At 47.3% G+C, this 12,173-nt stretch overlaps 1 protein-coding gene across 3 annotated transcripts in view; it reads right to left on the bottom strand.

Annotated features, from left to right (window-relative positions):
* ENTREP2 (endosomal transmembrane epsin interactor 2) overlaps nt 1–12,173 on the bottom strand; it is a 438,166-nt gene that overhangs the window by 52,775 nt on the left and 373,218 nt on the right. The gene's annotated exons all lie outside the window — the stretch shown is intronic.

Below are 12,173 nucleotides of genomic sequence, written 5' to 3'. Positions count from 1 at the left end.
GAACTAAAGAACATTTATATCCTGCCCAAGTGTTCACAATGCATCTCTCTGTTTTCACAATGCACCTTTCTTACCTTCTTTCTGTTTGTTTTGTCTAGACTAACTGCTAGTCAGGCTGCTCTCCTCTCTATAGTCGCCTGAATTCTGCTCGTCCCTGGGGCCCGGGTGAGCACTAAGAAGGAGGATGTGCCAGTAATCAGCTCATCCCACAGTGAGACACACACCCTAGTCATTTTCCTTTGCTCACCCAACTTCCCCTTAAGTTTCTGCTAAGATTCGCTGACCTCCCTACCCTATAAAAGAAAAGCCCTTTTCTGATTGATTTTGAGATGTTCACAGTTCTTGAGTTCCAAGGATTCTCCCCTGTTAGTTGCAACAGTCCTTTTGAATAAACTTTCTCCTTATCTAAGACAAGCTTAGTTCTGCTTGACAATGCGAATGACCAGAGGGACACAGTGAACTAAGAACATTTTTTAAAAGGGAAAGGTCTTGTTGAAATTAAATTTAGACTTAATCAGTATCAGATCTTCTTGTATTTGAGACTTCCTATCTTGTGTCTTGAGAAGGGCAAGAAGCAGTCCGGTGATACTGAGCTATAAACTGGAAAGGTTTTGCTATCTACTAATATCTACACTGGACCATCCCAGACCATCTGGTTTGTGCTAACCCTAAACAGAACCCTCTCCTGAGATCCTGAAACCCAGCCTGTGCTGGCATGGCAGAGACCCCACCGCTGGAAGGAAGGAGGGACTGTCTCTCTGTAGTTCCTTTATCTGAACGTGCCCCAAACTGTGGGTCCCTGCACTGGGGGAAGGAGGGAGACCACCTGTGTGGCACAGCCATCTGAGTCCCAGAGTCTCCCAAGAAGCTGCCCTAAATCCTGCCACATCACAGCTGCCAAAACACTCCGAAGGCAGTGGCTCCCTTAGTGGTGGCTTCAGAATTTCAAATCAGCAGAGGATACGGGACTGCAGTCTGGAAGGAGGCTGTGTGTGCAGGGGAAGGAGGTGTATCTTAAAGCTGTGTTGGCACAGCACATTGCATTAGACCTTAAAAATGTCCACCATCCATTTCAGATAGTGGGGGTGCTACGTACAAAAATTATAAAGGCCTTTAGAACCCGCCCTCCCCATAAATTACCACCGGCACCATAGGTGATTCCACATCTGACCCACCAAGCACCTATCAGTCCTTGTTCTTCAAAATGAGGGCACATCTGAGACCTAGCATAGCTTCTAGTAACCTCCCAGAAGGCCTCATACAGCTGAGTTGAAAGCTGTTCTTTCTCTTTTTTGTTCTGGTCTTATATGCAATATGCCTGGCAGAAATTTCTAGACATTCTAGAAAAATGCACGTGACGCATTGGCCATTAAGGAAGGATACAGGTCTTCACCCATTTTTGTGGTTTTCTGTCATTTCAGCTAGGATTAGAGGTGAGGTATGTGTGTACGTGTACGTGGCCAACCATCTGTGTTCACATTACCACATACCTAGAGCTGTGTTTGGTATCATTCAGCAATAGAATCCCAGATTTTTTTCATATATTCCCACTTCCTCAGCTTCTTAGATGTCACTGTTCTTTTCCTATAGCGAACCTACCCCTGTATCACCCGTACACACTGAAAACTGCATCCATCATCCTACTCAACAAAATAATGGCTCTCCTTCAGGACAGAGAGGAGGATTGAAAATACTTCTAATATTTTAATTTCCTGTCATAGTGAAAACACAACATATTACACTGTCACTGTCTATTTTTCTTTCTTTTCTTTCTTTTTGGTGGGGGCAGAAGGGGACGGAGTCTTACTCTGTCATTCAGGCTGGAGTGCAGTGGTGCAATCTCTGCTAACTTCGGCCTCCTCCTCCCGAGTTCAAGCAATTCTCCTGCCTCAGCCTCCCGAGTAGCTGGGATTACAGACGCATACCACCACGCCCAGTTAATTTTTGTATTTTTAGTAGAGATGGGGTTTCACCATGTTGGCCAGGCTGGTCTCAAACTCCTGACCTCAGGTGATCCACCCGCTTCGGCCTCCCAAAGTGTTGGGATTACAGACAGAAGCCACTGCTCCTGGCCAACTGTCTGTCTTGTCTGTTTCCCCCTGTAGACTTGGAGGGCAGAGTCAGTGTCTCTTTATCTCTGCACATCCAGTGCCCAACCCAGACACAGAAGAGGTGGTCAAAAATTTAGTTAATTAATAATTAAAAACTCCTACTGATTTCAAAAACAGTTACTGAGTACAATTTGTGCCATGCCCCTCGCCGTAAGCCAGAGGAAGACAGGAGAAATGCCAGGCAGTGAGGAGGCCAGGCCAGGCTGGTGACCACAGACGCATGAGCTGCTCACCCACAGGCTGTGCGGCATGCTCCACTGGTCTTGTCGCTCAGGATGCAGACAAAGAGAGAGCAGATATTTGGGCTCATCCAGGGATGCCTGCTAGCCAGGGAGACACCACAGAAAGGCAGTACAAGAAGGAGCTCTCAGATACTGGCACAGGGATGGCTGAACGGGTGGACATGGCTCACACATAGGGAGAGGGGCGGTATCGCACGGCGGCGTCTGGCTGAAGCTGCGGAGCACTCAATACGGGGCTGTGTGAAATATTAATAATAAGATATATATTATATATTGTATCTTTGGTCTCTGCTCCTCAGTCCCTGCTACAGAGCTGCTAAAAGCCTTGTTATTTCCTGAGTGAGAGGGGCACTAAAGAATCTTCTTTTCTTTGTTGTTGTCTATAGTTTTTCTTTCTTTTTTAAATTATACTTTAAGTTCTGGGATACATGTGCAGAACATGCAGATTTGTGACAGGTGTATACATGTGCCATGGTGGTTTTCTGCACCCATCAACACGCCATCTAGGTTTTAAGCCCTGCATGCATTAGGTATTTGTCCTAATGTTCTCCCTCCCCTTGTCCCCCCCCAACTGACAGGCCCCGGTGTATGATGTTCCCCTCCCTGTGTCCATGTGTTCTCATTGTTCAATTCCTACTTATGAGTGAGAACATGTGGTGTTTGGTTTTCTGTTCCTGTGTTAGTTTTCTGAGAATGATGGTTTCCAGCTTCATCCATGTCCCTGCAAAGGCCATGAACTCATTCTTTTTTCATGGCTGTATAGTACAGAAACTTCTGTTTTAGTATTTGGTCTTTGACCCCAGTTCCTAAATCCCTTGGAATTTCCTGGGTGACAGGAGTGTCTTTGGCTCTAATGAGATGACTCTTGATGGAATTCTAGATGGGTGCTGGGTCACCAGAATGACCGAGCCATGATTATGAGCTTGGGCTTTCAGTCCCACTCCCCATCCTCCAGAGAAGGGACAAAGGCTGGAAATGGAGTTACAAATCGATCCTGTCTACATGATGCAGCCTAAATAAAAGTCCCTGAATGGAGGGGTTCAGAGAGCTTCTGGGTCAGCGAACACATCCCCATGCCAGGAAGGAGGCGCACCCTAGCTCCTCGGGGACAGGGGCTCTTGTGCTTGGGACCCCCCTGACGTCCCAACTTGCGTCTCTCCGCCTGGCTGTGCACCTGCATCCTGCCTCCTATCCTTTATAATCAACAAGGGCACGGAAGTAGCGCCTCTCCCTGGGTTCTGTGAGCCACTCTAGCAATTCAATCAAATCCAAGTAGGGGGTTGTGGAAGCCCCAGTTTATACCCCATTGGCCAGAAGTACAGGTCACAACCTGGGGCTCGTGATTGGCATGAGAAGTGAGGGTGGTCTTGTGGGGCTGAGCCCTTAGCCTGTGGGATCCGACGCTGTCTCCAGGTAAAGAGTATCAAAACTGAGTTGAACTGAGCTGGTGTCTGCTGGAGAATGGTTTGGTGTATGGGGGAAATGAATACGGCTGGTGTCAGAAGTCTCGTGCTGAGTGGTGCGTGTGAGTAGAGCACTGGAAGTTGGAAAACAAGCTGAAGGAAGGGAGGCCATGGCCTGAGGGCTGCGATCCTGGAGGTGGCACACAATGCAAGGAAACAACCAGGTCAGGTGGCTGGGGGTAAGAGCGTGAGATGCTAGGGCTCTGCATGGACCATCTCCCTGGAAAGCCACATATCTTCTCTGGAAAGAGAGGGGACTTGGAGGAGAAACCATCTGGGGTGGACAAAGGCAAGGGCCTGGCTCCACAGAAAGCAGCCTTCCCCGAGCAGTGAACAGCCCCTCCTGGGCCTGCCCTCTCCACACCTGGACTTTCACTTTGCCGACCGCAAGGGGAGGGGGTGGCATGCTGCACCTGCAGCCTGTGAGCCAGGCCTGGCGGGGCTGGGAACGCTGAGAGACAGTCCTGAGAGGCGGACCACACAGGCTGTCCCTGGGGCTCTGCCCACCAGCCTCTCTAAGACTAGGAGAGAATGAGACTGCTATCGATATATCACTCTTAGCTCAACATCTGAAAACCTTGGACCTGGCTTTAACTTAGCAGGTACAGGCAAGTCCCAGCCCCCTTTGGTGGGATGGCTGCTCCCCACGACTCTTTCAGAGAGTGCTGCCACACTGATGCTGCACGGCCTTGTGAGTGTGGACATCCAGCCAGACTCCGCATCTCAACCACACGGGGGAACGCAGATACCACTGGGACACGCAGGCTGGAGGCAGGCTTTCAGTGACGCCAGACACCAGGGACATGGTGGACACATGTCCCGCATCAGGAGGGAGCAGCTTTGCCTCGGCTGAGTTGGGTTCAAAGGTCAGCCGAGCCTGGTACTTCCAGGCGCTCCCTTAAATGGGCCCATGGTTGCCAGCGTAACTGGGAGAGCAGATATTTGACATCCTTCTCATCTCTGACCACATCGCCCTCGACCCCAGGAACCTGCCACTGCCCCCTTAGAAACCTAGGAGAGGGGAAAGCTGTATTAAGATGTGGTCCACTTGTCATGTCCTGTAGCATCCATTTCTGAGAGTGGAAAGGTTGCTTCTAGCAGTGGTATGCATGGGAGTGTATGCGGGTGGTGTGGGGTAGGTGTGCATGTGTGTGGGGTGTGTGTGGGGGGTATGTAGTGTGTGTGGGGTATGTGTGTGGTATGGGCGGGTATGTAGTGTGTGGGATATGTATGTGGTGTGTGTGGTGTATGTGGGGGGGTATGTGTGTGGGGTATGTGTGTGCATGTGTGTGGTGTGTGTGGGGGTATATAGTGTGTGTGGGATATGTAGTGTGTGTGGGGGGTATGTAGTGTGTGTGGGTTATGTGTGCATGTGTATGGTATGTGTGGGTATGTGTGCATGTGTGTCTGGAGTATGTGTGCATGTGTGTCTGGAGTATGTGTGCAAGTCTGTGGTGTGTGTGGGGTGGGTATGTGGTGTGTGTGGGGTATGTGTGCATGTGTGTGGTGTGTGTGGGGTATGTGTGCATGTGTGTGGAGTATGTGTGCAAGTCTGTGGTGTGTGTGGGGTATGTGGTGTGTGGCGTATGTGTGCATGTGTGTGGTGTGTGTGGGGGTATATAGTGTGTGTGGGGTATGTAGTGTGTGGGGGGTATGTAGTGTGTATGGGTTATGTGTGCATGTGTATGGTATGTGTGGGTATGTGTGCATGTGTGTCTGGAGTATGTGTGCAAGTCTGTGGTGTGTGTGGGGTACGTGGTGTGTGGCGTATGTGTGCATGTGTGTGTGGAGTATGTGTGCATGTCTGTGGTGTGTGTGGGGTATGTGGTGTGTGGCATATCTGTGCATGTGTGTGGTGTGTGTGTGGGGTATGTGTGTTGTGTGTGTGGGGTATGTAGTGTGTGGGGTATGTGTGTGGTGTGTGCGGTGTATGTGGGGGGTATGTGTGTGGGGCATGTGTGTGCATGTGTGTGGTGTGGGGGGGATTATGAGTAGTGTGTGTGGGGTGGGTATGTGTGCATGTGTGATGTGTGTGCGTGTGGTGTTTCATAAAGTCCGTCGATGCTGCAAGTTTCATTACAAAATATTGACCATTCATTTATTCTCAAAATCATTTTTATTTCTTTAGCATGGGTAGGTCTTACTCAAGATTAAAGCATGAATTTATTTTTCAGGTCTCTGGGATTTTTAGGAAATTGTCTGGCCTTTTTTTTTTTCAACTTTCTTAGAGACAAAGATAAGAAGGTACATAAACTCAATAACTGATTGATTTCTTGGGAAACTTTTATCTCCTTGTCCATTGATAAGGCTTCTCTGGGTAATCTGGTTTATTGTGGCTCAGTAAATGAAACCAGGTACACGAAAGAAGAATAAGATCTTTAACTCTGATTTGAATTAGGTCACTATGATAAAACCATAAGGACACTGTTGAATATAGCAACGCATTCAAGGTGGCTAGATGCAGTGTCAGCATGTTATGAAGCACATTTCACCAGTTAACAGTTCTGATTTTTGTGATTTAAAAAAATTCTGTGAATACCGTTCCAAAAATATGTCACAGTCTTGTGCTGGGTTTGACCTGGCAAAAATGGCCATCAGTCTACCTAAGCATCTTTTCATTGTTTAAGCGTATTTATTCTGTCATCCTTTGTTACAGAAGCCGAGACACTGTTTCGGCAGGAAAGGGGGTCTGTAGCCTCGCTTTTTCAGTAGCACTTGTCCACCACTCTCAAAGGCTTTGAGAAAGCAGATACTGAAATCCTAATTTTTAGACCCTATTTCTTGACTATTCATAATGAGATGCTCAGAGGCAGGCCCTGTCGTCAGGGAGCAGGGACATGGGTCCAGGAGCGCTGAGACCCTCGGAGGGGCCCTGCCCTCTACCAGGACCTGCTCAGGGACCCATGAGGAGCCACCTGCCTCCCTCGGGGCTGCAGCCTTCACATCGCACCATCGGTGAACGGACGCCACGATGCACCCTCCCTCTGGCTCTACAGTTCTGTGAATTCCTGTGCGCTGTGGTGGGGTTCCAGGTTCCCTGTGTGCCCTCTGCCCTGCTCTTCGCTCACCCCCGTAAGGAGGTAAGAAACCATCCATATCCTCAAGAGAGAGGCTTGTTGGCCCCCAGGGGTTCTCTGCTAAAAATAAAAAACCAAAAAAAACAAAAACAAAACACAGAATCCAGGAGCAGGGCCAGTCAGGAAGGGCAGAACAGAGACCAAGGGGTTTCGGTGCCTCCAAAGCAACAGAACCAACAAAAGACAATTCGAGGGATGAGCAACATCGGCATGCTCTTCTGGATGCCAAATTTACTCCTCCTTGGTCATGAAGAAAGTTGGTTTCTGCTTTTTTCCCTGAGGATGGGTTGTGCCTGTATAGCCTTCCAGGTATGGGAGGGGAGGAAGGAGGGAGGGTGGCCTGACAGGAAGCAAGTAGTTGGACAAATCTCATTAAGTCAGTATCAGTTAATTCAAACACAACTAAAATCAAAGTGCTTTGATTCCCAAGCCAATTATATAGGATTTCCCCCACATAAATTGAGTTCATTACATACTAAGTATAGATAATCCATAATTTAATATGGAAAATTCAGACATGGAGTGTTACTAACCAGATACACAGAGCCTCACATTAGACTATGGAAAAGATCAATGGACCTGCTTTAATTGCCAACCAAAAAGGAGCAAGCAAAAGGGAAACTAATCAAAGGAACGTTCTCCTTTGCTCCTTCTTTAGCTAAGCGTCAAGAACATTTTGCAGGTGATAGGAAGGGGCTCTCATGGACATCTGTGCAAAAGAATAGCGCAGCCTCTTCCCAGAGCGGCTCCATTTCCAGTGGCCCTTATTTGTTTGGCTGCCCAAGAGTTTTAATAAAGCAACACCGGGTCCCTGTAGAAGATCCTTTCACTGCAGTGAAAGTCATCAGGCACAGCTTGGCTTGGCTGACTTTTCAAGAGTAAGGATTATATTAAAAATGCACCACTAATTATGAGAAAACTAGATAATGTGGCACATGACTCTCAAAGGAAGAAGTATCTATAATTATGGGAAGGAAGTACAAAATCTTAATTATGCTAACTATTTAAATAGAGCATAATGCTTGAGATAGAATTTAAGGGTTAGGAATCTGCCTTAGTGCTTTGAAGTATCCATATACTTCAGAAAAGGGATCTGAAAAAGATGTAACATACACTGACAAATTCACTGTAATTAACTGGCTAGAGACATCGATGGGTGCAAACCGTAACCAAGGAGAGAAGGCTGCTGCAATCTGAGATAAAAGCAAAGACACAAGGGCTCATGGGAAAAAAAGATAAAGACAGAAGGAGCTGAGGAGGGAGTTGCCAAGACTCAAGATCACATCGCAAGCAGAGGAAAAAGGTAATGCCTGCTGCAGAAAACAGCTAGGAAGAGAAGCTTTACAAAAACCCAACAGGGATAGGGGCAGGGGTTCATGCCCATAATCCCAGCACTTTGGGAGGTCAAGGCAGGAGGATCACATGAGCCCAGGAGTTCAACACCAGTGAGACCCTGTCTCTACAAACAATAAAAAAATTAGCTGGGTGTGGTGGCATATGCCTACAGTCCCAGCTACTTGGGAGGCTAAGGTGGGAGGATCTCTTAAGTCCGGGAGGTTGAGGCCGCAGTGAGCCATGACTACACCACTGCATTCAACCTGGGCAAAAGACTGAGACCCTGTCTCAAAAGAGTTTGTTAGTCATTCATGCTACATTTCCAGTGTGGGTAAGGTGCAGGGGGCTCTGCTCACTGTAGTGATCCAGGCTGATGGCGCTGCCACCACCTCTACTCTGCCAATTACTGTGCCAGTGGGAAAGAGAGCTCTGGAAGGCCTCACACCACATTTCAACACTCTGACCTGAAAATGGTACACAGAAGTTTTGCTTACATGGCCCCCAGCAACTACGAGGGGACAGGGAAGTACAATATTACCACGTAAAAGGAAATTGGAGAGCTAGACATATTTTAAAACAGCATTAATGACCATCACATACCTAAAGGAGAGAAAGCATTTGGCTGACTTTAAGATTTTTCCCTATATAGATATTCAATGCAAAAGAGAATAACATATCATCTATAAACCCCTAAGCGGGAAAAAGTTTCCTCAAGAATTCTGCACCCAGGGGGAAAGATGATGTAGAACATGATTCCAGATTCTGCTGAGGATAGAGAAAGCTAGAAAGAACACTGCCCCACTGTTACAACAACAACAAGACATTGGGTTCTGCAAATTCCCAGCTTAAGTTGAACCCATCAGACCGCTGAGGTCACAGGGCAGTCAATTCTAAGGAAAAGACAGAGTCTCCAAGGAGAGACATGAGCACTTACCTAGGGTGGATGCAGTCAGACACCACCAGCTCCAGTGGAAAAGGTAGGCAAGATGCAAGATCACTGAGGTAAGGTAGCAGAGAGATGGAAGCAATGAGGAGGAGTCAAATGCAAATGCTAGGAATGAAAAACAGGCACACAGATGAAGAATGCCTTTGATAGACCGGGTCAGCAGTGAACTGGAAACAGTCAAGGAAAAACTGACCAAGTGGGATTTATCTTGGGAATGCAAGGCTGACTTACCACTCAAAAGTCAATGTTATTCACCATTTGAGTGCACTCAAGAAGATAATGTACAGGAACATCTAGGCAGATGCAGTAAAAGACTGATAAAATTCAATGTCCATTAGTGGTAAAAACAAAAAACCACTCTCAGCAAACTAAGATTAGGAGGGCACTTCTACAACCTGATAATAAACATCTACGAAAAACTTAGAGCTAACATTATACTTAATCCCTAAAAGCAGGAACAAGACGAGGACATCTGTTCTCACCACATCTATTCAACACTATACAGGGCAGTCTGGTCAGTGCAATAAAACAGGGAAAAGAAGAGGCATCCGGATTGCAATGTGTGCTGGTTTATTTTAGGTGTCAACTTGACTGGATGAAGGACACTCGAGAACTGGCAAAACATTATTTCTGGGTGTGTCTGTGAGGATGTTTCCAGAGGAGATTGGTGTGTGTCTGTGGACTGAGTGGGGAAGATCCACCCTCAATGCTGGGGGGGCACCATCTGATCGGTGGGGGGCCTGGATAGAACAAAAAGGCAGAGGAAAAGTGAATTATTTTCTTTTCCTCTTCTGGAGCTGAGACACCCTTTCTTGCCCTTGGATATCAGAACTCCATGCTCTCTGGCCTTTGGACCCTGGGACTCACACTGGTGCGACCCCTCCCCCTGGGGTTCTTGGCCTTGGACTGAGAGTTCCACCATTGGTTTCCCTGGTTCTGAGGCCTTTGGACTTAGACTGAGCCAAACTCCCAGCTTTCCAGGGTCTCCAGCTTGCAGATGGTCTGTCATAGGACTTCTTAGTCTCCATGGTTATGTCAGCAATTCTTTCAATAAATTCTCTCTCACCTATCTATATCTGTCCTATTGGCTCTGTTTGTCTGGAGAATGGAAGATGTAAAATTGCCTCTCTTTGCATAGCACATGACTGTCTACATAAGAAAATCCAAAGAATCTGCAAAAGAGCTACCAGAATTAAGTGAGTTTAGCAAGACCACAGGATACAAGATTGGTAACAAAAATCAAATTTCTATATGCTAGCAGTGAATAAGAGACCATTAAAAAATACCATTAGGATAGCACTCATAAATGTGGAGTACTTTAAGCATAACTATTACAAAATATGTTAAGATATATACTGAAATTTACACAAGATTGATGAAGAAAAGATACACTGAAGAAATGAAGTATGACTTAAATAAATGAAGAACTATATCACGAATATGTCCAGTCTCTCCAAAGTGATGTGTGGATTCCATGCAATCTCAATTAAAATCCCAGCAGGATTCTAGTAGAAAATGAACAAGTGGATTCTAAAATTTATATGGAATTACAAAGGAAATGATAGCCAAGACAATTCTGCAAAGCAACAAAGTTGGACGACAGCAATAAACAGATACTCACTTCCAATAGTCCCTGGTCCTCTTGATCACAGATGAAAGTCAGTCCCTGCCAAGGCCATTGCTCCTTGCACAGGTCCTCAGGTAGGGGACAGGGGCAGGCTGTCTCTTCTCCTACCACCAAAGCCACTGCTGCCACTTCCAGACCACTGGCCTCACACCTTGATCACAACTCCTGCCTCCTTTGAGCCTCCTGCCACCAGTTTTGATAGTTCCTACCTCCAGGTAGGCTTTGCACACAAATTCATTAAGGAGTTTATAATGGTGTGGTTTTTCTTTTGCTATCAACTCTTACCAGTGTCCCGGGCAATTTGAATACCCATGGGGATGTGCCATGCATTCAGCTAGGCTCCCAGCCTTCCCTGGAACTTCTGGACTTCAGTGGCCTTTACTCCACGCCGTTTTTGCCACCTCATACCAAGGGCTTTTCTCACCAATGTACCAGAACAGTGAATAAGAGTGAGACTGCAAGGTCACCAGCTCCCACTAGACCTGAGACTGCATTCTTAGAGACAGTGCTGTTTTTTTACCAGCATTACCTTTCAAGTCACAGTCACCACTGCAGGGGCTGGAGAGTCATGAAAACCAGGTCCTATGTCCCATGAGTGAAGGCCTTCACGGGGAGTGCCAGGACCTTAGAGGAGCAGACTGAACACCCCAACCAGCCAGCTGAGGAACAGGAGGTAACATGAGGCCCAAATGCATCTTCATACTCAAGAAGATATCTCCAGGTTGAAGAAGAGACTTAGCAGTTGTCAGAATGAGATTGCAGAGTGAGCAATGGCTGCCCGTGTTCCCTCCCAGGAGGGCTGTGAAAGGCCACAGCAGACCTCAGGCACTGACCCAGGCAGGCCCCAGGATGCAGTGAGGTAGAAATGTGGGCGTAGGTAATGTGGGCAGCATGAAATACCTGGTCCCATGATGGGATGGGCTCTGGAGTGCTGCCGTTCTGGTTTCCTCCAACCCCGCTGCATCTGTCACTCTGGTGAGCTGCTGGGACCACTCACCTTGGACCATTCCTCCGTGCAAAACATGGCAGGTGCTGTGAGCCAGGTGCAGTCCTACCACAGAGAGAAGCTGCATCCTCTCTCTCTGTACATCTTTGCTTGTCTACCAGCTGGTGACCACCCATGGAGGACTAATCACAGGCACTCAAGGGCAACGCTTTCCTCGTCTCCCCAGATCCAAGGTGGCTCTCTGCAGTTTCCCATCCCCTGCATACTGCGTTCCCTACACATACACTAGAACCCCCTCCATACTGCAAACACAATTTTACCACCAACTGAGAGTTCCTTGGACTGTGCCACATATTTTTATATTTATTTATCCTTTTTTTTTTTTTTGAGACGAAGTCTTGTTCTGTCACCAGGCTGGAGTGCAGT

This window comes from Chlorocebus sabaeus, chromosome 26 (assembly GCF_047675955.1).
Source record: "Chlorocebus sabaeus isolate Y175 chromosome 26, mChlSab1.0.hap1, whole genome shotgun sequence".
NCBI classification, from domain to species: Eukaryota; Metazoa; Chordata; class Mammalia; order Primates; family Cercopithecidae; genus Chlorocebus; species Chlorocebus sabaeus.
Note: the sequence above shows the minus strand (reverse complement) of the source record. Positions and strands in the feature narration are given on the sequence as shown.